Source organism: Pleurodeles waltl, chromosome 11, assembly GCF_031143425.1.
Source record: "Pleurodeles waltl isolate 20211129_DDA chromosome 11, aPleWal1.hap1.20221129, whole genome shotgun sequence".
Lineage (NCBI taxonomy): Eukaryota > Metazoa > Chordata > Amphibia > Caudata > Salamandridae > Pleurodeles > Pleurodeles waltl.
The window spans coordinates 67,534,499-67,560,680 of NC_090450.1; the positions used below are offsets into that span (position 1 = coordinate 67,534,499).

Sequence of the window (26,182 nt, forward strand, 5' to 3'; positions counted from 1 at the left end):
TGACTAGACATTGTTTATGTGAGGTAAAACATGCAAAGTTTTGTCAGATCCTACCTTTACGGACTATTTTTGTGTGTAATTTTGGCTTGTGCACACACAAGTTGGCTTTGCACTTACAATAGGATTCACTTGCATGAACATTTTTGTGTCCACAAACCTTTTCACTGGCTAGAACACCTGGTGGTTTTATCCCAATATGGAAAGGTATTCACCATCTCCACTCCACTTCTCCCAACCATTCAAACGGTCAAACATTTACTCCTGAGAAGTACGTGAGTAAATGTGTTTACACAGTGAATAGGGATCTCCCCCAAAAAAATGAGGTTGTAAATAAAGGAGTTTCTTCATGCAAGAAAAGTGGAGAAGTGTGGCACAATGGTTAGAGCGGCAGACCCTGGAGCAGAGATCTGGCTCAAGACCAGGGTTCAAGTCCCGCTTCGGCAGGTCTTGGGCTCAATTCCCTTGGACCAGATAATTCTCGCCTCTGTGCCTAATCTAATTAATGGGTCCCACTCTGCAACTCTGGGCAATAGCTTGCTTAATCTCCACAACGGCCCCAACAGCGCTTGGATGCCTTGCTTCACCCTGGGGGTGCCCAGGAGTGGGCACCTCACAGGGAAAAGCCAGGAGGGGTTCCATAGCGGTATGAGTACAGCGCCTTGAGACCCTAACGGGTGAGTAGTGCGCTATACAAGTGCAAAGTTTACAGTTTTACAGAAATACCTTAAAAGGAGCATAAAAACAAAAGCTTGAATTTGTGAATTTGCACTTCCACAGCACATTGTTGCATTAGCAAATTCACTTTGATATATTTGCTCCAGTTAAAATGAAGTTCACTGATGTTTATTAGCAGTATGCCTGGAACTGTTTCATTTTTCAAGCCAACTTCTATAAAATCTTGTGAATTCCTGAAAGTCATAATTCCACACCCATGGAATACCTTAGACCTGCCAGTACTGTTTGTAGGAAGCTGGCTTTCTATGTAGTGTAAGGGGACACTATGCAGATAGTCCAGGTGACCCTTATTGATTTACAGGAGATAAAATAATAATCCCAATTGTTCTTTTTTTGTGGTGTGGGCGAGTAGTTTAGGCTTATCAAAGGGTAGTGCCAAGCATTCGCTGAACACAGAGTCAATAAATAAGACATACTCAAAAAGAAACTCAAGACCAATTTTAGAAAAATGCAACACTTTTATATTATATTTCAACACCAGAAGATCTTCAAAGCAAGGTAAGTACTGGTGCCGATATTTTTTCACAGTGGGGTAAGAAAAAACACCAATGCACTTTTACCTGGTAATGACTCAGTGTACAAAGTAAATTTACTGCACAGGGGTATTTGCAGAAAGATGTGTCGGTTTGGGGGGGGGGGAGGGGGGGGAGGGGGGGGGTAGGGGTAGGGGAATCTGGGTAACACAACCTGGCGAGAGCCCCACAATTCACCCTACTTTGGATTCTCCTTGGTGTCTAGTTTTAAAAAAATGCACAGGTTAGATCAGTTTTCCTAGGTGCCGGCTGAGCTAGAGGACAAAATCCACAGCTAGGCACTTTGCAAAAAAAACAGATTTTTTTTTCCTTTGGGAAAATGTGTTCTGTCCACGTTGTGTTTTGGGGCATTTCCTGTCTCGGGCACTAGGTCTACTCACACAAGTGAAGTACCATATTTATCGGGTGACTTGGGGGAATGCTGGGTGGAAGGAAATTTGTGGCTTCTCTCAGATTCCAGAACTTTCTGTCACAGAATTGTGTGGAAAATGTTTTTTTTTTTTTGCCAAATTTTGAGGTTTGCAAAGGATTCTGATTAACAGAACCTGATGAGAGCCCCACAAGTGATCCCTTCTTGGTTTCCCCTAGGTGTCTAGTTTTAAAAAAATGCACAGGTTTGGTGGGTTTCCCCAGGTGCTGACTGAGCTAGAGGTCAAAATCCACACCTAGGCACTTTCCAGATTTCAATGTAAAAATGTGATGTGTCCATGTTGCGTTTCCTGTCGCTGGCTGTAGGCCTACCCACGCAAGTGAAGTACCATTTTTATCGGGAGATTTGGGGGAACACAGAATAACAGAACAGGTGTTATTGCCCCTTGTCTTTCTCCACATTTCTCACTTCCAAATGTCTATTTGAGAAATGCCCTGTAATTCACATGTCAGTATGGGCACCCCGGAATTCAGAGATGTGCAAATAACCACTGCATCTTATCTTGTGCCCATTTTGAAAATGCAAAGGTTTCTTGATACCTATTTTTCACTCTTTACATGTCACCAAATGAATTGCTGTATACCAGGTATACAATGAAAACCCATTGCAAGGTGCAGCTCCTTTATTGGCTCTGGGTACCTAGGGTTCTTGATGAACATACAAGCCCAATATATCCCGACAACCAGAAGAGTCAAGGAGACGTAACGGTATATTCCTTTTGAAAATCTGACATTGCAGTAAAAGTTAAAGTAAAATGTGGAGAAAAATGCTTTTTTTCACCTCAATTTCAATGTATTTTCATTTCAGCTGTTATTTTACGTGGGAAAACCTTATAGGATCTACACAAATGACCCCTTGTGAATTCATAATTTTGTCTACTTTTCAGAAATGTTTTATCTTTCTGTGATCCAACATTGGTTTCACACCCATTTCTGTCACTAACTGGAATGAGGCTAAAAGTACAAAAAATGTGGTATGTCCCAGTAAAATGCCAAAATTGTGTCTCAAAATGTGATTTTCTGATTCACGTCTGCTTGTTCCTAAAAGCTGGGAAGATGGTGATTTTAGCGCCACAAGCCCTTTGTTGATACCATTTTCAGGGGGGAAAAAAAAACACAAGCCCGCCTTCTGCAGCCCTTTTTGTCCCCATTTAAAAAAAAAAGAAAAAAAAGAAAAGAAATTGCTGTATTTTGGCTAATATCTTGGTCTCCTCCAGGGGAACCCACCAACTCTGGGTACCTCTAGAATCCCTAGGATGTTGGGAAAAAAGGTTTGGGTAGTTTATGTGGACAAAAGGTTATGAGGGCCTAAGCGTGAACTGCTCCAAATAGCCAAAAAAAAGCCTAGCACCTAAGGGGGGGGTGGGGGGGGTGAGGCCCGGCAGCGAAGGGGTTAAGATTAAAGCCTGGATTTTTTTTTTTTAAATTAGCACATAATAGTTACATTGTTTCTTGTTTACAGTATTGTTTTAGGTTTAGCCTAGAGACAGCTTGAGAGGTTTGCGCCTCATGTAAACGAAAAACAAATTGAAAGCAAAAAGTAGTTTGTATATACTTAGAGGAGCTTTGGTCAGCCCTTTTAATCCCTTGGGCTGTTCAACTGCCATTCACTATGTATCCACCTCAGTGTAGACACTTGCAGGCTTTACCCAGCAGTTGCATCTCTTGCAGGAGTAGCAGGTCAGGGGAATGTATAGATATAGAGTGTTACAACACCGCTCTTAATTTTAATATTCCAAAAAGAACGGACAATGGGTCAGGATGTTGCCCAGCCATCCACTCTCCTGACTGTCTTATTGGTGTGAATTGTAGTGAATGTGCGGGTTATGTCCTGTGTCTCGCATAGTGATGTACTTGTGTGACTGCATGTCATGCTGTGCACCCTCCCCACCAAACATCTAACTTAACTCCAACCTGCCCCCACACCCCAATTTTCCCTGGAATGAGTTTTCAGCTACCTATTTCCCCAACTTGGGAAAGGTCTGTTGCCCATCCCAGCCTTCGAACAGCTCCCTCAAATGTTTCTGTCCTTCAGTGAAAGTCAGGCCCTGTCTTTTTTCCTCCCCTGTTCCCTGTATGGAACATATCTCTGTGAGACGCAGCCTATTCTTCAGTGTCTGAGGCCTTTTTCATTGGCCTCTTTTTGCAGATAGGTAGCCAGTGTATCCTGATGTCTGTCTTGAGGTTGAGCCTCCAAGGCCGCCCCACGGTGGGCTAGTTGGTCTTCTCCCTTGCGTGGTCGCAACCGTTCTCGGCAGTCACTTCAGGACCGATGCCACGGGTGGCAGCTGTTCTTCTGTCCACTCTTGGGCTCATTCTGGATGGTTGGACAAATTGACTTTGCCCTGAAAGATCACCTTGAGTCTGGCCGGGTAAAGCACCATGTATCTTATTTCCAGGGCCTTCAGTTTCTGATTTAACTGTTCAAATACTTTCCTCTGTTGTTGTACCACTTTTGTGCAGCCTGGGACTTTGAGGATCCTTCTAGATTTGGGTCTGACTTCCTTCAGTGATTTTTGGGGTGGATGCTTCTGCACTAATGGCCTGTGTGACCTTTCTATCAAGAAACGTCTTATGAGTGGAAGGTTTGCAACCACTCCTCCAGAAAGTGCTTTGGACAGGAGCCTTCCACACCCTTCCGGAACAGCTGGTTGTTCTTCCGAGAGTGCCCATCAGCATCTTCACCTTGGAACACCAGCTCTCCACAAGTAAACCTCTGCTTTCGGACAGATAAGCTCCGGTCTCACACCATGCCCTCTAGATTCTCAATTCACCACCCGACCTGTGGTTTTCCTGTAAGTTATGGCAGAGTATTTGTAAGAAAGTGCCTCTTTTTGACATGGTTATGCCCCTCTTTTTGCCTGGTAGATGATGTGATCACGACTGAAAGTGCACTGGGTTCCTGCTGTCCAGGTCTCCCCAGTGCGAGATATCTTCCCAAAACTGCACAGTTCTTTCCCCAGTTGGCAAAACCTTAAGTACCCCCCTGTAAGTCCTGAGTAAATGGTACCCCCAGTACCTACTGCCTGGGGTACAAAAGAGGGTCCCTAAGGGCTGCATTACGACTTGTGCCACCCTAAAGGACCCCTCACCAAGCACATGACAGGGTGCAATTGCAGGCTGCATGTCTTGGTGCAAACAAAAGTGAAAACACAGCATGGCACACAGCCTTTGTGCCTTCCCCCATCTAGTCATGCATTATATGTAAGTCAGCCCTTTAGCAGGACTTACAGCCCTAAGGCAGGGTGCATTACATATCATGTGAGGGCATATCTGCATTAGCAGATATGCCCCTGCTATGTCATTGTCAAGTCTCAGACATAGTAAGTGAGCAGGGAAGCCATTTTAAATGCATGTGCTGGACAGTGGTCAATACTAGTTCCCCAGCTACGTGATTGCTTCACTGAAGATATGGATGTTTGGTATCAAACATCTCGTACTGGTGAACCCACACTGATGCCAGTGTTAGATTTATCAATACATGCACCCTGAGGTGCCCGCTGAAACCCTTCCAGCTTCTCTGTGCTCGCTGATCAGTTTCTGCCAGCATGCCACCCAAAACATTCTTTCTGGTCCCTTAGAGGGAGAGTCTTATGCTCTGAGGAGGCCCAAAACAAAAGCCTGTCTGGGAAGAAGGTGTAACACCGCCTCCCACAGGATGACCTGCTGATTAGCCTTCCTAAGGTGGCAAGCCCCAAAGGGCTGCCGCCTGTGAAATGAAAATCTGTCTCCTCTCACGGCAGGAACACAACTCCCCCCCCCACTTCCGCCAGCCTGAGCCCATTTGGCACTTGGACAGACACGAAAACAGCTAGTCTGAAATGCATGCCACCTCCAGGCTAGTACCACCCGAAGGTGATTCAATACGAGGTGGACATGATTTTTCAAAAGTAGACATCTTTTTAATGGCATACTTAGGGATTCTGGGACAGGGTTATGGCCAGTTCCCTCAGTAAGTGATCATATAGGGGGCGTAGTGCCCCCTAGGGACAGTAGCCCATCGGCTGCTACCCCTCACGCTCCTAAATTCCATATTTCGAGGAGACCCTGGCACCAGAGAAGCAGAATCCTGCTGACCTGCAGGACTCTCCAGAGATGCAAAAGGCAAGAACCGAAGAACTGTGCCGGACTTATTGCCAGCCTTGCCAGCATACCTGTAGACTTTGGCAATTTTGAGACTCCTTGTCCTCCAGCTGCTGAAACGTCCAAAAGTCTGGGAAGACCACCAGCCTTCACACCAGCACAAGGAACTCCAGTGGAGTAGCGGCACTGCTCTCTTGTATCAATGCAGCCACACAAGAACCACAGAAGAGGACTCCGGGCTGCCAAAACTGCCGCCGGACAGCACCACTGCACATGAGCCTCCCAGCCTGTGTTGAAATGGGCCAACGGTGCAAAACTGGTCCCCAGCCTCTCCAGAGACAAAATCCATTGTGGGTTTCCCCACTGCAACCTTCGTACCGATGGCTATAGTATCTTTGTGCATTGCGGACCCCCGCCTCAATTGCGACTGCCTCCAGTAATGGCAACCACGACAGTCCAATGCACCTTTGCATTCGGTCGCCTCAGATAGTTGATGAGGACCACTGGTGTCTCTACGTCCCCCGGGCTCGTGAGACTGTAGTCCGCTTGCTGGTGCACCTGGACTAGTTCACCAGTCCACGCCTGCATCCTGTTCTGTGGCTACCGTGACTAGTGACGGACAACCGACGGCCCAAGAACCCTCTGCACCCGGAGGCCCACTGGTGTCCCTGCTATCCCGAGCATTGCAAGACCTGAGCCCACAGAGTGACTCACCCATATAGGGCACTCAGTCTTAGCCTGCAGCCCCTTTTCACAGTGACCGATCTCCATAGGAACACATTGGCAGACGACGCTGCTTTGCACTCTGCACCAGGCCACCCCAGTGCCATTGAAGGTGTAGTGTGGGTGCTGCCTTGGACCTTGCCCACTACTTGCATTAAACCCATGAGATTGGTCTTGTAAATTGTGGTACTCGACCTGTTTGCATAACTTGTTTTTCCTCCCATAGGATAACAGTGCAGAACTCAGAAATTGCACTCTGCTCACTTTTTAAAGTGAAAAGAATTCCTGTTTAGAAAATGTACTTACCTGAACGATTTCTCTCTGATGCATTAATATATATAAAGATACCTGTTATTTTTATAAATTGGTGTGGCTATTCTTCTTGAGTCATGTGTCTCATTAATCAAATATTGTGTGTATTTTTAGATGTCTTGTACTCCTCTGTGTTAAGACCAAGGCTGCTCGACCACACTATCCCTAAATAGAGCACTTTGGGATTGCATAGCAAGCCCTGTCCACTCAATGGGAACCCTTGGGACCCTTCACACGGTATTCAGATACCACATAAAGGGCCAGCTGCCTACAGTATTTTAGTCTTCAGGACTTGATGAAAGCGTTCAATAGGTCACAGAATAGCATCTTTGCGTGGGAGTGGCTCTCCGTCTGCCCCACCCATGGGTGGCAACATGGGCTCACCGTCCTCTTGCTCCCCGTGTCCGCTGTGCCATGGGTTTAGCGAATTTGTCCAGTTTCCCTGCCTCAGCTGGGCCTCATCCTTGCAGGCAGACAGCTGGAGGTTCTTTTGCAGCTGGACAACCTGACAGTTCCTTAGCCCCATTACTTCGGGCAGATGGCATGAGCAGGCGCACTGTGACTCGGTCTCAGAGCCCCCTCACCTGGGGAAGGCATCGATGTCTCCCCTACCCAGGGCCTCCTCCATCTAGCATCCGACCTTGCCACAAGGTGGATCTCATCTCCTGCCTATTCGCTGCCCACTGCGAGGTCCACCATATCTCTTCTTTCAACTCCTAACCTAACTCAAGAGGCCCCTTCAAAGGGCCCTCCTCTGTCTCTTTAGTGAGTGGTGGCATCTACCAGTCCAGGCCCCTTCCTCAAACCATCATCCTGATGTGGCGGAATTCTCCACTTCGCTACTGATGCCCAGGTTCTGCAACCTCACTCTCTGCCGCTGAGGCACTTTAGGGGCTTAATGGATGGCAGCCAATTTCGCTCCCCACTAACTGCCGCCTAGTTATGGGAGTTCTGTGGCCGCCATCCTGGATTCTCGGCCCTGTGGGGATCGGTGCTTCAGCATCGGCCCTGTGGGGATTGGCGCTTCAGCGGAGCCCCCTCTCTCGCTCTGTACAGTCTCCTTGCCGCTATCTGTGGTACCTAACATCCACTGAGAGAGGGATCAACAGGGTGGCAACAGCGCCCAGATTTAGAAGAATGGTTGGTGTGGGCACAGGTGCTGAAGAACAGTGGCTGACATCTTGTGTTGCTAAATCACATCCCACCTAATCCAGGTATCGCCTTGTCAACATTCTGCTGGTGTGTATCCCTGGCTGCTGTTGTGTTTCATTGCTTGTCAGCATGCTTCATACATAGTTCTGATCATGTAAAGAGCCCCATAGTTCTGATCATGTAAAGATCACTTACTTTAAGAGAATCCACAATCTCAAACCTTCTGCATTTATTTTTACTTACCAAGTGTTGTATGTGCCAATGAATCCTTATCAGTGACTTCCACCAATAACATGGTAGCTTCTTTCATGTAACCATTGCCTTAACTCCTAACAAGTCTGTGTTTTTTTTTTTTTTTTTTAAATCGTTTAACACTCACTACATCCGTATTCTTAACCATAAACCTAATTCTTTCTAAATACTAATCTAAGTCTTACCCTTTGTCATAATCAAAATGCCCTATTGACCTCAATGGACAGTTTAACAAAATGTTCAATTTCTCTATTCTGAAATTCTAATTCTTGTTTGTAAGATTTGTAATGTACATATGTTTCATCCTGTACATCTAATTTCCTTGTTCAAATCCGAAATTGTTTGCAGACATTTTTTAGGTTGGTTTATTGCTGAAACATTTTGGAACCTTAAGGACATCAGGTGTTTGCACTCAAAATGTGGATTTAGATTGCAGTGTTGTAATTCATTTTATCAGGGTGTATTACAAAAGTCAAAAGAAAATGTAGATCACATTTGAAGTCCTCTTCGACCTTACAGTGCAGCGATTTTTTTTTTTTTTTTTTTTTTTTTTTTTTTATCAAAACATTTGTATGCCCTGTTTTCATGACTTATTGATAGGGCTGTGTGCTGTTTGGCTAAAGAGGCTGCAGATACATCTTCCAGAGCCCCTACTGGGATAGACCTGTGATAAACCACTACACTGGCAGCTCCTGCAGCTATGCTTGAGTATGGAGGAGTGGATTACTCCAGGGCTAAAAAGAGACTCTGAATTAGGCTGTCTAGTAAGGGCTGGGGTAACACTTTTGACTTGTTTTACACGAATATGCATGTCAGGGTGATTTTTCTAAACCTTCTGGCTCTTCATCAGAGTCTTCTTTACTTTTCCTAAAGTCTTTTGTTCCAGTATGGGCCTCTTTTATTCTGATTATACCTGGCCAGGGCATAATTCATTTTCTGTAACTTAAGTCCTCAACATTTTGTTGGGACTCAGAAGCCAAAATTGAGATTCTTTTCAACAATCATATTACGTTTGTTCATGTCAGTGGTCTTCTTATTGCATCATATGCTTCCGTTTATAGTTTCATGAGAATTACTTTAGATTATTGTTATATGTATGCATATGTAATCTGTCTGTCCTGATGTCTATAAAGTCGCAGTACCTGCTAGTAGAAATGAAAGTTGATCCTCAAAGCTATTCAAATGACAAATTGCCACTGTAATCTCTTGAGCAGCCCTTTCACATCCAAATATCTTTTCTTCAGACACCCAATGGGTAGCCAAACCTGCTCTGCTTTCTCTGTATCTATTATTCTCATGCTCTTTGCCAGCTGCTGCGGTTTCTTCATTGTGCATGTGGGTTCTACTCTGCAGGGTTTTCCTTGATTGTCTCTGAATGTATGTATCTCAATGACGACTGCTGGTCTGGCTAACTGTTCTATAGACCAAATTCAATTTGTGCTATGTCTCCAGTAATGGTGGCAGCGTTGTTCTGTGTCTGGCATTTAGAGATGCACATCTACTGACTTCCTTTCAATCCTCTACATAGGAATCCACATGAAACAATTTGGGCAGCACCAGCAGCTGAGAAAGAGCTTCCTACAGAATCACACAGGGCACAATAGAGATTTTTAAACTCACCTACACCTAGTGATTTGTTCCCTTTTTCTATGGAGGCAGAAGCAGAAGTGATATGGTCCACATCACATGCTTTCCATCTGCCTCGAGCATTACAAATATGCATGGTCTCCCTTTCCTGTCAAGGCTGCTAATTGGTCAAATAAGTTTCTCCCGTCAAGAGGCCATGTGGAGCTGGCAGTGGAGTCTACTTTAAATTTTAGTTTGCAGTTTTTTAACCAGATAATCTTCTAAGCCTTCTCTTAAAAAAAAAAAAAAAAAAAAAAAAAAAAAAAAAAAACATTCTGGCTATTAACCACTCCAAGATTGTGCCTACAATCACTTTTTTTGACAAAGAACAACTACTACTCTTCTCCAGAACTCAGCAGTTTCCACGGAGGCCAAACTCTTTTGAACCCTGCATTTGGAAGTCCTTGTTTTGTCCCTGATACTGCCAGAGTAGGTGAGACATATCTGCTATTCCTAGTTGCCTAGTGGCCTTCAGAACCATGGTTCCTGCCCACTGTGTTGCACAGAACATATTACGATTCTTTTTTGGTTTTCTAGGATTTTCAGACTTGATAGTAGTGTCTCAGTACCTCCAAAAGAGCATACCTGCCCCTTATTCTGTTAACCAGTTGTATGGACTTTTCATCTCTGTGCATTAAGACTTCATCAATCCACAAACCTCATCTAGATCCACCCCAATCCCTCTATAGAGTTTGTAGCGTAGATTGAGGTACCCCTGGTGAATAGTTGTTATTTTTAATCTGGAACACGTGCAGCAAGCTTTTAAAATTCTGTTCATAGTCTCTTGCGTGAAATTTGAAAATTAAACCATGCTGTTTATGAAGATCTGAAAATATTGAAATATAAATGTTTCTTTTTTAAAATATGTGATTGATTTTCCTCCAGTATTTTAATTTTTTGTTTACTTTTCTACATTTCAGAGCAAGGGCAATTCTTTCAATAAATTCGCAAACCCTTTTTTTAAGGTACAATGGCAGAGATAAGTGGACACACTTTAGGCACATATGCCTGCGTTTCGATCATACTTACTCCACTATTGGAGCTTTCATAGATTCACATGCTTGAATTTTTCCCCATCATCGAGATGGGAGGCCCAGGTGTAATATAAAAGCTTTGCTTAAATGCTTCTGTGTGTGTGTGTGTGTGTGTGTGTGTGTGTGTGTGTGTGTGTGTGTGTGTGTGTGTGTGTGTGTGTGTGTGTGTGTGTGTGTGTGTGTGTGTATATATATATATATATGTATATGTTCGATGGCATGTGTAGCTGCAGATACACATGTTGTGCACATCCCGCCATCTGGGGTTGGGCTCGGAGTGTTACAAGTTGTTTTTCTTCGAAGAAGTCTTTTTTCGAGTCACGAGACCGAGGGACTCCTCCCATTTTGACTCCATTGCGCATGGGCGTCGACTCCATCTTAGATTGTTTTTTTTCCGCCATCGGGTTCGGAAGTGTTCTTTTTCGCTCCGTGTTTAGGGTCGGAAAGTTAGTTAGAATCTGGGAAAAATCGTCAGTATTGTTTGCGTTCGGTATCGGGTTAGTTACAACAGATCGACACCGAATTAAGAAGAGCTCCGGTGGCCCTTCGGGGTTTTTTCCATCCCCGTCGGGGCCTGGTCGGCCCGGCCACGTGTCGCTTCAAGGCTGATGGAACGGACCCCATTCCGCTTCTGTCCAAAATGCCATAACAAGTATCCATATACAGATCAACATCTGGTCTGCAACTTGTGTTTGTCACCAGAACACAAGGAGGATACTTGTCAGGCCTGTCGAGCGTTTCGGACCAGGAAGACACTCCGGGACCGAAGAGCAAGAAGACTGCAAATGGCGTCAGCGCCGACAGGACAAGAGCGTTTCGAGGAGGAGGAAGAAACATTCTCCACCCAGGAGTCGGACTCTGAGGAGATTGATCCCGAGGAAACGCCTAAAACCGTGAGTAAGACGTCGAAACCAAGAACTCGCGAGAAAAGCGCTAAAGCCCAGGGGACGCCACCGCCAACAGGCCATGGCTTAACCCGAAAAGTAGGTGACCATTCATCGGCACCAAAAAAGGGTGAGCTGGTGTCGAAGTCATCCGACTCCGGTCGAGATACCGGCACACAGCAATCTCGGGCCCGAGATAGTGGCTCAGAGAAGATTCAGCACCGAAACGGGTTGGCACCGAGAGAGCACGACGCCGAAAGTAAAAAGTTTCGTCGGAGCCGAAAAAAGCAGCCGAAAAGGTTTCGGTACCGAAATATCAGGCCTCGGAACCGAAAACAAGTTCCTACACTGAGGAACAAGGACTGTCCACACAAATGAAGACACATAGATTTGGACAGGAATTACAGGCAATAGAACCAGATCACACACAAAGACGGCTCTTTATTCAAAAAGATACAGGGAAGATCAGCACTCTTCCTCCAGTCAAAATGAAACGCAAGCTTGCCTTCCAAGACAAAGACAAACAGCCACACGCAAAGGTGGCTAAACAAGTAACACCGCCACCATCCCCACATCACTCTCCGCAACCATCACCGGTAGCCACTCCACCAATGATGCAATCCCCAACTCATACAGGAATGAGTCAAGACGACCCTGACGCATGGGACCTTTATGACGCACCAATGTCAGATAATAGCCCAGAATGCTATCCATCTAAACCATCGCCACCAGAGGATAGTACAGGCTACGCACAGGTGGTGTCAAGAGCAGCGGCATTTCATAATGTCAGCCTTCATTCAGAGCCCATTGAAGACGACTTTCTTTTTAATACACTGTCGTCCACACACAGCCAATATCAGAGTCTTACTATGCTACCCGGAATGCTAAAACACTCCAAACAAGTGTTTGAGGAGCCTGTTAAAGGGAGACCCATTACTCCAAGAGTAGATAAAAAAATATAAACCGCCACCAACAGACCCAGTGTACATTACACAACAGCTAACACCAGACTCTGTTGTAGTGGGAGCAGCGCGCAAAAGAGCCAACTCATACTTCAGGAGATGCACCACTTCCAGATAAAGAAAGTCGAAAATTCGATGCTGCAGGCAAAAGGGTGGCGTATTGCAAATTTGCAAGCTTTGCTAGCCAGATATGATAGGGCCCATTGGGATGAGATGCAACACCTTATTGAACATTTACCCAAGGAGTTCCAAAAAAGAGCGCAGCAAGTAGTAGAAGGACAGGGTATCTCCAGTAATCAGATACGGTCAGCAATGGATGCTGCAGACACAGCTGCTAGAACTGTCAACACAGCAGTAACAATAAGGAGACATGCATGGCTGCGTACATCAGGATTTAAACCAGAGATGCAGCAAGCTGTGCTGAATATGCCATTCAACGGACAGCAGTTGTTTGGGCCGGAGGTGGACACTGCGATCGAAAAACTTAAGAAAGACACTGACACGGCCAAAGCCATGGGCGCACTCTACTCCCCACAGAGCAGACGCACATTTAGAAAGACACAATTTCGAGGGGGGTTTCGAGGGCAAACCACAGAAGCCACAACCTCACAAACAAAGCCCACTTACCAGAGCCAGTATCAGCGGGGAGGTTTTCGGGGACAATATAGAGGGGGACAATTTCAAAGGAATAGAGGAAAGTTCCAAAGTCCCAAAACTCCTCCAAACAAGCAGTGACTTCAAGGTCACAAATCCCCAACACATAACACCTGTGGGGGGGGAGACTAACCAAGTTTTACAAACATTGGGAGGAAATAACAACAGACACTTGGGTCTTAGCAATTATCCAGCATGGTTATTGCATAGAATTTCTCAAATTTCCTCCAAACATACCACCGAAAACACACAATATGTCAAAACAACATATAGATCTTCTAGGACTAGAAGTCCAGGCATTGCTACAAAAAGAAGCAATAGAGTTAGTACCAAAACAACAAATAAACACAGGAGTTTACTCCCTGTACTTTCTGATACCCAAAAAAGACAAAAGTCTGAGACCTATACTGGATCTCAGAACATTAAATACCTACATCAAATCAGATCACTTTCACATGGTTACATTACAAGACGTAATCCCACTGCTCAAACAACAAGACTACATGACAACACTAGACCTAAAGGATGCATATTTCCATATACCAATACATCCTTCACACAGAAAGTACCTAAGGTTTGTATTCCAAGGGATACATTACCAATTCAAAGTGTTGCCATTCGGAATAACAACTGCACCAAGAGTTTTTACAAAATGCCTAGCAGTAGTAGCTGCACATATCAGAAGGCAGCAAATACATGTGTTCCCGTACCTAGACGATTGGTTAATCAAAACCAACACGCTAAGACGGTGTTCACAACACACAAAATGTCATAGAAATCCTCCACAAACTAGGTTTCTCAATCAACTACACAAAGTCACACCTTCTGCCGTGTCAAACACAGCAATACTTAGGAGCAACAATCAACACAGCAAAAGGGATTGCTACTCCAAGTCCACAAAGAGTTCACACATTTCACAATGTGATACAGACCATGTATCCAAATCAAAAGATACAAGTCAAACTGGTGATGAAACTACTAGGCATGATGTCTTCATGCATAGCCATAGTCCCAAACGCAAGGTTGCACATGCGGCCCTTACAACAGTGCCTAGCATCACAATGGTCACAAGCACAGGGTCAGCTTCTAGATCTGGTGTTGATAGACCGCCAAACATACATCTCGCTTCAATGGTGGAACAGTATAAATTTAAACCAAAGGTGGCCTTTCCAAGACCCAGTGCCACAATACGTGATAACAACAGATGCTTCCATGATAGGGTGGGGGGCACACCTCAATCAACACAGCATCCAAGGACAATGGGACATACAGCAAAAACAGTTTCACATAAATCACTTAGAACTGTTAGCGGTATTTCTAGCGCTCAAAGCATTTCAACCCATAATAAGCCACAAACACATTCTTGTCAAAACAGACAACATGACAACAATGTATTACCTAAACAAACAGGGAGGCACACACTCGACACAGGTGTGTCTCCTAACACAGAAAATATGGCATTGGGCGATTCACAACCACATTCGCCTAATAGCACAATTTATTCCAGGAATTCAGAACCAGTTAGCAGACAATCTCTCTCGGGATCACCAACAGATCCACGAATGGGAGATTCACCCCCAAATACTAAACACTTACTTCCAAATGTGGGGAACACCACAAATAGATCTATTTGCAACAAAGGAAAACTCAAAATGCCAAAACTTTGCATCCAGGTACCCACAAGATCAGTCTCAGGGCAATGCGTTATGGATGAGCTGGTCAGGGATATTTGCTTACGCTTTTCCCCCTCTCCCACTCCTTCCATATCTAGTAAACAAATTGAGTCAAAACAAACTCAAACTCATACTAATAGCACCGACATGGGCAAGACAACCTTGGTACACAACACTACTAGACCTCTCAGTAGTACCTCATGTCAAACTACCAAACAGACCAGATCTGTTAACACAACACAAACAACAGATCAGACATCCAAATCCAGCATTGCTGAATCTAGCAATTTGGCTCCTGAAATCCTAGAATTCGGACACTTAGACCTCACACAAGAATGTATGGCGGTCATAAGACAAGCTCGGAAACCTACCACTAGACACTGCTATGCAAATAAGTGGAAAAGATTTGTTTATTACTGCCATAATAATCAAATTCAACCCTTACACGCATCTGCCAAAGATATAGTAGGATACTTACTACAATTGCAAAAGTCAAAGCTAGCTTTCTCTTCAATAAAGATACATCTGACCGCAATTTCAGCCTACCTGCAAATTACGCACTCAACTTGATTATTTAGGATACCAGTCATAAAAGCATTTATGGAAGGCCTAAAGAGAATTATACCACCACGAACACCACCAGTTCCTTCATGGAACCTCAACATTGTCTTAACACGACTCATGGGTCCACCTTTTGAGCCCATGCACTCTTGTGAAATGCAATACTTAACATGGAAAGTTGCATTTGTGATTGCCATCACATCTCTAAGAAGAGTGAGTGAAATTCAAGCATTTACCATACAAGAACCATTTATTCAAATACACAAGCATAAAGTAGTTCTACGGACAAATCCAAATTTTTTACCAAAAGTGATCTCACCGTTCCACTTGAATCAAACGGTAGAATTACCAGTGTTCTTCCCACAGCCAGATTCTGTAGCTGAAAGAGCACTGCATACATTAGACATCAAAAAAGCACTAATGTACTACATTGACAGAACAAAACTAATTCGAAAAACAAAACAACTATTTATTGCTTTCCAAAAACCTCATACAGGGAATCCAATTTCTAAACAAGGCATTGCTAGATGGATAGTTAAGTGTATTCAAACCTGCTATCTTAAAGCAAAGAGAGAGCTGCCTATTACACCAAAGGCACACTCAACCAGAAAAAAAGGTGCTGTCATGGCCTTTCTAGGAAATATTCCAATGAACGAAATATGTAAGGCAGCAACATGGTCTACGCCTCATACATTTACCAAACACTATTGTGTAGATGTGTTAACGGCACAACAAACCACAGTAGGTCAAGCTGTACTACGAACATTATTTCAAACAACTTCAACTCATACAGGCTGAACCACCGCTTTTGGGGAGATAACTGCTTACTAGTCTATGCACAGCATGTGTATCTGCAGCTACACATGCCATCGAACGGAAAATGTCACTTACCTAGTGTACATCTGTTCGTGGCATTAGTCGCTGCAGATTCACATGCGCCCACCCGCCTCCCCGGGAGCCTGTAGCCGTTTAGAAGTTGATCTTGAACATTTGTAAATTTGTAAATATATTACTTTAAACTTCATTATGTATATACGTCTTCACTCCATTGCATGGGCACTATTACTAGCATACACAACTCCTACCTCACCCTCTGCGGGGAAAACAATCTAAGATGGAGTCGACGCCCATGCGCAATGGAGTCGAAATGGGAGGAGTCCCTCGGTCTCGTGACTCGAAAAAAGACTTCTTTGAAGAGGGCAGAATCGGAACGGGGTCCAGTCCATGAGGCTTTGACGTTTCTTGCGGTAGGGCCAACCAGGCCCAGGTTGGGCACGGGTGCCCCGAAGGGCAACCGAAGGTGTGTGTCCGCCGGTACCGAGGTGTCAATGCAAGATGGGGCGCGATCGAGAACAATACCAACGAATTTCTGTGACTTTAGAAGTTTTCCGAACCGAACAGTCGGAGTGAAGAGGAACACGTCCGAACCCAATGGCGGAAAGAAAACAATCTAAGATGGAGTCGATGCCCATGCGCAATGGAGTCAAAAAGGAGGAGTCACTCGGTCCCTTGACTCGAAAAGACTTCTTCGAAGAAAAACAACTTGTAACACTCCGAGCCCAACACCAGATGGCAGGATGTGCACAGCATGTGAATCTGCAGCGACTAATGCCAAGAACAGATGTACACTGGTTAAGTGACATTTTCCATATATATAGAGATATATAGAGATATAGAGATATATAGATATATATATAGATATATATATAGATATATAGATATAGATATATATATAGATATATATATAGATATATATATATAGATATATATATATAGATATATATATAGATATATATATAGATATATATATATATATAGATATATTCTGTGGCATGTGTAGCTGCAGATACACATGCTATGCACAGTTCTCGCCATCTAGTGTTGGGCTCGGAGTGTTACAAGTTGTTTTTCTTCGAAGAAGTCTTTTCGAGTCAAGGGACCGAGTGACTCCTCCTTTTTGACTCCATTGCGCATGGGCATCAACTCCATCTTAGATTGTTTTCTTTCCGCCATTGGGTTCGGACGTGTTCCTCTTCACTCCGACTGTTCGGTTCGGAAAACTTCTAAAGTCACAGAAATTCGTTGGTATTGTTCTCGATCGCGCCCCATCTTGCATTGACACCTCGGTACCGGCGGACACACACCTTCGGTTGCCCTTCGGGGAACCCGTGCCCAACCTGGGCCTGGTTGGCCCTACTGCAAGAAACGTCAAAGCCTCATGGACTGGACCCCGTTCCGATTCTGCCCTCGGTGCCATGCAAAGTATCCCTACACAGATCAACATCGGGTCTGTAATCTGTGTTTGTCACCAGATCACCGAGAGGATACTTGTGAGGCCTGCAGGTCCTTCCGTTCCAAGAAGACCTTGAGGGACTGAAGGCGAGAAGACTACAAATGGGGTCCAAGAGCACCGAACACCTCGACGCGGAAGAAGAGGAGATGATCCACACTGCCATCTCCGTTCAAGGATCCGATTCGGACGAATCCGACGTTGACCGACCACCGACAGCGGGCCAGCATGTGAGTACGCCTGCCCCAACCCAGACCAAGACCAAACAAAAGGCCTCGGGGATGCCACTGCCGGAAGGCCATGGCTCCACCCGGAAAAAATAAAGCAGTGACCAAGTAACACCTTCGGCACCGAAAAAGGGCACACTCGCATCGAAGTCTTCGGACTCGAGTCGAGACACAGTCTCTGAAAAAAATCGACACCGGTCGAGTCGAGACCCCGAAAGCCTCTTTCCGAACCGAGGCCTACTATCACCCTGGGCATTTCAGTACTGAAAAAAACGGCTTTGGAGCCGAAAAGACAATCATATACTGAGGAACATGGACTTTCTAAACAGCTTAAAGAAAGCCATAGATTTGAGGAAGAGCTTCACCAAATGGAGGAATTTGATGACAGACAAGCCAGGATACAGATCCACAGGGATACTGGCAAGATCCTCACATCACCCCCCCTCAAATTTGAAAGAAAGCTGGCTTTCCATGAACACAGATCAGAAAAGGCTAAAGTGCCAAGAGAGCAATCTCTGCCACACCAGTTTTCTCCAGCCCAGTCTCCTCCTCATTCTCCTCAGAGTACTGTCTCTCCACCTGCTACACCTACTGCACAGTCACCCACACACACTATGCAGTCACATCAGGACACAGACCCGTGGGATCCTTATGATGACCCTGTGTCAGACAACAGTCCAGAGTGCTATCCGTCTAAACCTTCTCCACCTGAAGATAGCACCTCCTACACACAGGTTTTGGCTAGGGCTGCAGCTTTCCACAATGTTAGCATGCACACTGAACCACTAGAGGACGACTTTCTTTTTAATACATTGTCCTCAACACACACAACATACCAAAGTCTACCCCAGGTATGCTCAAACATGCCCAACAGATTTTCCAGGAGCCAGTTAAAGGAAGAGCCATAACCCCAAGGGTAGAAAAGAAGTATAAACCACCACCTTCTGACCCAGTATTTATCACGCAACAGCTTCCCCCAGATTCGGTAGAGGTCAGCGGCGTGAGGAAAAGGGCTAACTCACAGTCCTCTGGAGATGCACCCCCTCCAGATAAGGAAAGTAAAATGTTTGATGCGGCAGGAAAGAGGGTAGCATCACAAGCAGCCAGTCTGTGGCGCATAGCAAACTCACAGGCCCTCCTCGCAAGATACGACAGGGCTCATTGGGATGAGATAAAGGACATTATTCAACATCTCCCCAAAGAATACCAAAAGAGAGCTCAGCAGGTAGTAGCGGAGGGACAAGCAATAACGAATAACCAGATAAGGTCAGCGTTAGATTCAGCTGATACAGCCGCAAGAACCATAAATACAGCAGTTACCATTAGAAGCCATGCATGGCTCAGATCATCAAGTTTTAAACCTGAGATCCAACAGGCTGTCCTCGACGTGCCATTCAACCAACAGTTATTCGGCACACAGATGGACACAGCCATAGAAAAAATGAAAAAGGATACTGACACAACCCAAAGCGATGGGAGCGAATTACTCATCCCAATACAGAGGGACATTTCGTAAGCCGCAGTATAGGGGGGGTTTCAGGCCTCAGCCCTCAGAACCATCCACCTCACAAACAAAGCCTTCATACCAAACACAGTATCAAAGAGGGGGGTTTCGAGGGTCCTTCAGAGGGCAATTTCCCAAATCCAGGGGAAAATTTCAATCTACAAAGCAAGCCACTAACAATTTGCCATCACCTTCCCCCAACACACATCCCCTGTGGGAGGAAGACTGAAAATGTTCCACAATAAATGGTCAAACATCACAACAGACACATGGGTTCTATCAAATATCCAACATGGTTACTGCATAGAATTCACACATTTTCCTCCAGATATTCCCCCAAAAGCGCACAAACTATCGTCACAACATCTAGCAATGTTACAAACAGAGGTGCAGGCACTATTAACCAAACAAGCCATAGAACTAGTGCCACATCAACAAAAAGGAACAGGGGTTTATTCCCTGTACTTCCTCATTCCCAAAAAGGACAAAACGCTAAGGCCAATATTAGATCTCAGGACTCTCAACCTTTACATTCAATCAGAACACTTCCACATGGTGACACTGCAAGATGTAGTCCCATTACTAAAACAGGGAGAATACATGTCAACACTGGATTGAAAAAGATGTGTATTTTCACATACCCATCCATCCAGCTCACGGAAAATACCTCAGGTGTGTTATACAAGGGAAAAATTACCAATTCAAGGTATTACCCTTCGGGATAACAGCCCCGAGTATTTACAAAATGCCTTGCGTAGTAGCAGCATACATAAGGAGACAACACATGCATGTATTCCCATATCTCGACGATTGGCTAATAAAGGCCAACACTCAAAAACGGTGTCAACATCACACACATTATGTAATAGATACCCTACATACACTAGGTTTTTCGATAAATTATCAAAAATCACACTTCCAACCATCCCAAATTCAGCAGTACTTGGGAGCTACACTCAACACTAAAAAGGCGCTTGCAAGTCCAAGCCCACAAAGGGTGCAATCATTCCACACCATGGTGCCAAAAATACAACCAAATCAGCACTACACAGTCCGATTTGTGATGAAACTCCTAGGCATGATGGCATCATGCATCGCAATTGTCCTTACAGCAGTGCCTTGCAAAACAATGGTCGCAGGCACAGGGTCATCTCCAAGATCTAGTGTTGATAGACCTCCAAACACACTATTCGCTTCAGTGGTGGAATCCCACAAATTTAAACAAAGGGTGGCCTTTTCAAGACCCTGTGCCCCATGCCATTCTCACAACAGATGCATCAATGATTGGGTGGGGAGCACACCTCAACAATCACAGTATACAGGGACAGTGGGACAGCAAACAAAAGCAACTACACATAAATCACTTAGAGCTGCTAGCAGTCTTTCTAGCACTAAGAGCCTTTCAACCTCTTCTGGCTCACAAACACATTCTTGTCAAAACAGACAATATGACAACGATGTACTACTTAAACAGGGGGGGAACACACTCATCGCAACTTTGCCTCCTACCACAAAAAAAGTGGCATCGGCCAGTTCACAACAACATTCGACTAATAGCTCAATACATTCCAGGGATTCACAATCAATTAGCAGACAACCTCAGTCGGGATCACCAGCAAACTCACGAGTGGGAAATACATCCCCAGGTACTACACAAATACTTAAGTCAGTGGGGGAACATCAGACATAGATCTGTTCGCCACAAACCAAAAAGCAAAATGGCAAAACTTTGCGTCCAGGTACCCACACCCTCAGTCCAAGGGCAATGCTCTATGGATCAACTGGTCAGGGATATTTGCTTACGCTTTTCCCCCTCTCCCACTCATTCCATTTCTAGTCAACAAACTGCGTCAAAACAAACTCAAACTAATTCTTATAGCACCAACGTGGGCACGCCAACCATGGTACACCACACTGTTGGACCTCTCAATAGTACCTCACGTCAAGCTTCCAAACAGACCAGATCTGTTAACGTAACACAAACAGCAGATCAGACACCCCAATCCAGCGATGGTCAATCTAGCAATCTGGCTCCTGAAATCTCAGAGTTTGGCTATCTGAATCTTCCAACTGAGCGTATGGAAGTCATTAAACAGGCAAGAAAACTTACCACCAGGCAGTGTTATGCTAACAAATGGAAAAGATTTGTTTTCTACTGCCAAGGAAAACACATCACACCTTTGGATGCATCCATACAAGCCATCGTAGGTTATTTACTACACCTACAAAAAGCAAATCTAGCTTTTTCATCCATCAAAATACACCTCACTGCAATTTCGGCTTATTTGCAAAACTAAACAGACAAAATCCCTATTTAGGATACCAGTCATTAAAGCCTTCATGGAAGGCCTAAAACTAATCCTACCTCCAAGAACTCCACCAGTACCCTTGTGGAATCTTAATATTGTACTTACACGACTCATGGGTCCACCATTTGAACCCATGCACTCTTGTCAGATCCAATTCTTAACTTGGAAAGTAGCATTTCTAGTAGCAATCACTTCATTACGAAGAGTTAGTGAAATACAGGCTTTCACTATTGAAGAACCCTTTATACAAGTACACAAACATAAAGTTGTACTCCGCTCAAATCCAAAATCTCTGCCAAAAGTGATTTCACCGTTTCATTTAAACCAAACCGTGGAACTCCCAGACTTCTTCACACAGCCAGACTTGCCATACTCGGGGGCAGAAAGAGCACTGCATACATTAGATATAAAAAGAGCTCTAATGTATTACATCGACAGAACAAAAGCATTTCGTAAATCTAAACAGTTGTTCGTCGCAATCCAAAAACCTCATACTGGTTACCCTATATCCAAACAAGGCTTAACCAGATGAATAGTGAAATGTATACAAACTTGTTACCTGAAAGCTAAAAGACAACTACTCATTACACCAAAGGCACACTCCACTAGAAAGAAAGGAGCAACAATGGCCTTTCGAGTAAACATACCAATGACAGAGATTTGCAAGGCACCCACTTGGTCCACATCTCATACTTTTACCAAGCATTACAACAAGCCACAGTAGGACAGGCTGTACTAAGAACATTATTTCAGAACATTATTTCATTACTTCAACTCCTACAGGCTGACCACCGCTTTGGGGAGGATTACAGCTTTGTAGTCTATGCATAGCATGTGTATCTGCAGCTGCAGCTGCACATGCCACCGAACGGAAAATGTCACTTACCCAGTGTACATCTGTTCGTGGCATGTTCCGCTGCAGATTCACATGCGCCCTCCCTCCTCCCCGGGAGCTTGTAGCAGTTTGTAATAATTAGAAATTGTACATATGTATAGAAACATTCATTTAATTAAACTTTGTACATACATCTCTATCCCATTGCATGGACATCTTTCTATTCTCACTCTATCACTCCTACCTTACCCTCTGCGGGAAAACAATCCAAGATGGAGTCTATGCCCATGCGCAATGGAGCCGAAAAGGAGGAGTCACTCGGTCCCGTGACTTGAAAAGACTGTGCATAGCATGTGAATCTGCAGCAGAACATGCCACAAACAGATGTACACTGGGTAACTGACATTTTCCACACACACACGTGTGTGTAATATGTACATTTAAGCAAAGCTTTTATTTTAAACTGGGGACTCCAATCTCGACGGGGAAGTATTCAAGCATGTGACTCTATGAAAGGTTCCAGTACTGGAGAACCATAGTTACAGGTAAGTAACTTATTTCTTCTTGTTTGTCTGTGCTCTTTGGTTTAAAAAAAAAAAACAGCTTTGGAATCCAGAATATTACGGACAGCCTAAGGTTCCTCTGTGTTCAGACATGCCCTAACTAGATTGGGAGGCATTCCCCTTAAGGTAAGTAGGGGCTCCTAACCCCTTCCTTCAACAAATGGGATCTATTACCTGTGTTACTATTGTTGGGTCACCACTATTTTTCTTCAAGGAACCAATTGATGTTGCCTTTGCTGTTGAGGGAATGCTCTTAAGTGTCAGCTTCAGCACCTGAATACCCTCACAGCTGACAAGCCACACTTGATTGATTTATTTATTTGCCTTTGTAGCATATAGATGCTGTTCAACCTGATATATAAAAGAAAAAAAGCATTTTCAATCCAATGGGTCTCGCATTTGCTTGAGTTAGAACTATTGAACTTAAATGATGGACCAAATGCAGAACCAGTCAAACATTCACCCCCAGTCACAGATCTGGGTTTAATCCATCAATTCTTTTGCTCACCATGCCAATCCAGTTTGGACCCTGCCATATGGAAATCAGTCTTGACCCTGTTCCCCATGGGAACAGTCCAGCCCGAACTGCCAGGTCTGGTCCTCGCTAGACCGGAAACGAGCATCCTGGGACCGATTTTAGGGTATCACCCTTCAGCAGCAAGGCTAGCTTGAATCCGGTGGCATAGTGAGCCCAGGACCCACGTCTAGGCATACCCTTGGCACTTATGGTGACAAAAGCAAACACAAATGATGGAAGGAATGCAGAACCAATCAAACATTCACCCCCAGTCACAGATCTGGGTTTAATCAATCAATTATTTTACTCACCATGCCACACCAGTTAGCGTTTGCGCTATTGGCATTGTAAATTCCTAACTAGCCGTTTCTTGCCAATTAGATTGAAAATGAAAAGTAAAACATTTGACATAACCAAGCAGATTCTAAGCGCCATGGCCGTCATGAGCATGAGTGCAAAGTAGAGACACAAAAGGACTCGTAGTCAAACGTATCAGCAAACGTGCAATTATCCATTTAACGGGGTCGGTGTTGAGATGGTAACAAAACCGCTTCAAGGTGGGACAAATAAAAAGCATTTATCAATGATAACAAGGGATGTTTGAAATGCAAGCCCACGAACGAGTGAACGTGATGTGTGTGCGGTGGGCATAGTTAAAAGTCCATAAGACTTACAACAAGTCAGAGCACTTGTGCACTCATCTCCTGCCTACAAAGGCGCTGGTTGCTACAGAGACTGACTGGACAAACTATGGTACTAAGCCTCAACCAACCAAGCCCTTTTCCTCTTAGAACTTGGCAATACTTTTTCAGATTTAATGCATGGAACATGTCCAGTGGTAGGCTACATAAGTGGCTGTATGGGTGTAGGTATGGCTGTGTGAGATTTTGCAGCATGGCCTTACACATTGTACACATGTATATACATTTTTCAGCATTTTACATCGATGTCTAAATTTGGGCATAGATTGGCCCTGCACTGTATGTTCTTGTGCTAAGGTTGTAATTTTTTTAATAATACTTAAATAATTATTCATTTTGCAGTTTTATGTAGTGCAAATAAGAACCAAAATGGTATCTGAATGTTTTACCTAGGACATACTACAGCATATAATCCGTTTACAAAAGAACAGTTACCTGTTTTTTCTAAGTAAATTTAAATTTACATTAGTTAACAACTAGACAAATTAACACAATCCTATAGGATGCTACTGTCCATGACTTGCAAATATGTGATTATGGTAAAAACAAAAACTAAATCAAAGATAATGTGGGCTGCTATTCTTACTCCTAACATTGCTGTTAAGATGACACAAAGATTAAGAAAGATTTGCAGGGGATTTTCTGTTAAGTTGTTGTCATGATAAACAGAGCACATCGAGATGGCCTCCATGCGACTCCCGACTCGCATACCATATATCAGGAAAAATCTCTACCAGACCTTCCCAAACCCTTTATGTCAAAGGTCCCATACAAGCAACCACAATCTGACGAACTGCACCCTATGCTGTACTTGCATCCACTGCCTGTATCAGTGATGGCACAGCCCTTTGATTAAAAAAAAAAAAAAGTGGTCAGGTCCAACAGACTTCCCGCCCCCCCCTTACCTGCCCATCACCCACATTCCTGTCCACTCTGTCTGCATTCACTGTTTTTTTCCTGAAACAGGCCCATGAGCAGATGAACAAGAATTCTTTAGAGTTGCTAACACTCTGAAGATGGAGCTGGTCACTGATTACTTTCCAGTTGCTGTACTCATTCTTAAAAATGAGAAGATCATAAACCAAAAGCATTGGACTATCACCTTAGAGCAGAGGTCTTCAAACTGGGGGTGGTGAGGGAGGGGGGTTGCAGACTCTGGCCAAAAGAAGCATTACACAGATCACAGGCCGCCGCCTTCTTTTTTTATTTATTTTTTATTTTTTGCAGATGAATGTTATAGCATTTTTAAAAAGGTAACAGTACTTAACTACAATGTTTAAATAGGTCTAGACATATTTAAACATTGCCATCTTTATCAAATAATTGTGAAAAATTTTGAGGGGGGCCCAGTGATTTTTATTTTGCAACTGGGGGGTGCGGCATTCAAAAGTTTAGAGACTACTGCCTTAGAGAGAGGCACATTCTTTCATTGTAATAGAAACATTATTTGCACTGTGCTGTATTTGAAGTGCTTTGTATGGAACGATTTTTTTAAATCACTTTTCACCATAAATAACCTGGTACTCATTCATTGATACTCGGAGAATGAGAGACTGGGCAAAACATATAAAATAGTACAATTAATGGGAAACATCACTCGAACTGTATTTTTTTTTTTTTTTT

At 44.1% G+C, this 26,182-nt stretch overlaps 1 protein-coding gene across 2 annotated transcripts in view; it reads left to right on the forward strand.

Annotated features, from left to right (window-relative positions):
- The window catches only part of PIK3CA (phosphatidylinositol-4,5-bisphosphate 3-kinase catalytic subunit alpha), a 372,723-nt gene that overhangs the window by 171,009 nt on the left and 175,532 nt on the right, over window positions 1–26,182 (forward strand). The window lies entirely within an intron of this gene.